Consider the following 2,253-nt stretch of genomic DNA (forward strand, 5'->3'; position numbering starts at 1 on the left):
TTTGAATTCTTTAGCTTTTGTTTCAGCCTTGTCCTGTCTGGCTTGGATACATCTTCTTCCCAGGAGCCAGCTGGCTTGGATTTGTCTGATTTCCCAAAGCAGAGATGATTGGCCCAGTTTGGCCAAGTGAATGTCCCCTCTCCTTCCTCTCTGCCTCTTAGAGGCATGATACTTCAGAGTGCTCAAAATCTTATTGCAAAAGCAGCATAGTTCAAACTCACAGCAAAAGGAAGACCCAGGCCACGAGCAACAGACCCGCTCCTGGCCCGCTCCCCGAGCTCCCCGCCAGGCTCTTCTCCTGAAAGGACATGGGTAGTCTCCCGGCTTCAAAGGATTTAGGATGCCTGCCAAAATGGAATTGTCCCAGCTCTGTGCAAAATGCTGCTAGTTGAAAACTCCTATTTTGAAAATGCTGATGAAATTTTCATTTTATTGTTTGTTTTAATTATCGTCCTCTTATTGCCTTGCAGCAATGTTCTCTCCCCCCTGCAGGAATGTTAGTGCAAACACAGCTGCATCCTCGGGCTCCTGCAGAAGGGGCCTAGAAGGAGTGAAACAGACTGCAGGCAGGAAATGAGTTTGACCCGAGCTGTCTGCGTGGGCCCGGGGTTTGGGAGTGTCTCCATTGTGAGAACGCACCAGCAACAGGGGTAGGGCCCCCTGTGGGACATTGTCACTGACCAGTGCTCTTGGGGGCTCCCTGTCCATTTCAGAGATGACTGTCCTTGATGGGGAGGCAGAGATGTGTTTTCAGTCTTCTTTTTGGGAGATGGAAGATTTATTTAGGAAATCAGAAGTTGCAGCTAAGTAGGAATCCATAGTTGATAGTCACTGAAGCACACTTCGGAAATGACTTGGTTGCTTTAAATGATATCTGTGTTTACACCTGAGGCATTGTGTATTTTTCATGAGGATGTTGTGTCACTTACCAGTCAGGATCAGCAAACACGGCTTTCTGGTTCTTGTACCTGTGTGGGTCCTAGTGACGCACCGCCTCACCTGTGCAGGGCAGGCTTTTCAGATCTTCTGCCTATCTCAAGGACTTTGTGGAGAACACAGCAGCTCTCCCAAAACACAAATGTCATTGATAATAACAATTGCGAGCCTAAAAACCTAAAAATCAAAAGAAGTATTATTCCCACTCCTACCCCTGTTTCCACCCCAGAGAACCAAGGTGCTAAGAAGTTAAGTGTTATGTTTGACGTCACGAAATAAGAGTCTGGAGTAAAACTCATGACTGGCTTCAAGGCTCAGGTTTTGTTTCTCTCACACAGGCCTGAGTCAACCAAAAAGCACAACAGAGTTCCACACAACAAAACACTTTGTTGCTGCTTGAAGGCTGCAGGTGGCTTTCTAACCCTGCACTGTGGGAGGTGTTTCAGCATCTGGTTTTTCAATTCCCCTTGGATTCGCTCTTTTTAGATGCCTACACTGTGACAATGCGAGGTGAGAGACCTCACTTAAGGGTGTCCAAATCCTCCGAATATGTTGATACTTATTTTGATGTAATGGGATTTGGTAGGAGCTTTGCTAGGGAAATCCTGGGTTAGCGTGTACTGACGGCAGTCAGGGAGTTTATGTGACAGCTGGAAAAGATATTGCTTAACCATCAATATGAAGAAGGATTAGGACAACACCTTGGATTTTGTCGTGGGTGGCTGCCCTGCGGAATTAGGGTTCAACATTCAACCTTATGTTCATTAGGTCAGTCTCCTGTCCTTCTGACTCTCCTACTCCCAGCACCCCGCCCATTCTCCTACTGCTCGGGAAGACACAATTACCCATGTACTGTTATATGTTCAGAGCACATAGGACTGTGTACTGAAGGCTTCCTTCTGCCTGTCTTTATGGATCCTTTGAAATTTCATTGTCTCATCAGAGGATCGAATTCAGGGAATGCTTTACAATTAGGTTTTTATGGATAAGAGATGGGAGAAGTGCCAGTATCACCGTATCCAGTTGCAAATATCCTTTATTAATCTGAGAAGGCAGAGGGATTTAGGGCTTTCTGAGTCAAACACTGAGAAGCTGAACATTTTCAGTCTTTAAAAGCTCAGGAACTGGGCCCACAGGCCAGCAGGATCACTTCCTTGCCGTGTAAATTCATGTTTTAGCTGAAGGTCCTTCTCAGTGCAGGAAGAGGCTTTTGTCAAAAGCAGGCTCAGTATGGCAGCTGTCCCAGGCCTGGCCCCATTTCCTTCCCTCCCCACTCCTCCTTTCTCGCGGTGGCTTTCTCACTCTTTTTCTTGCTGT

Source organism: Nomascus leucogenys, chromosome 15 (assembly GCF_006542625.1).
Source record: "Nomascus leucogenys isolate Asia chromosome 15, Asia_NLE_v1, whole genome shotgun sequence".
Classification (NCBI taxonomy): domain Eukaryota; kingdom Metazoa; phylum Chordata; class Mammalia; order Primates; family Hylobatidae; genus Nomascus; species Nomascus leucogenys.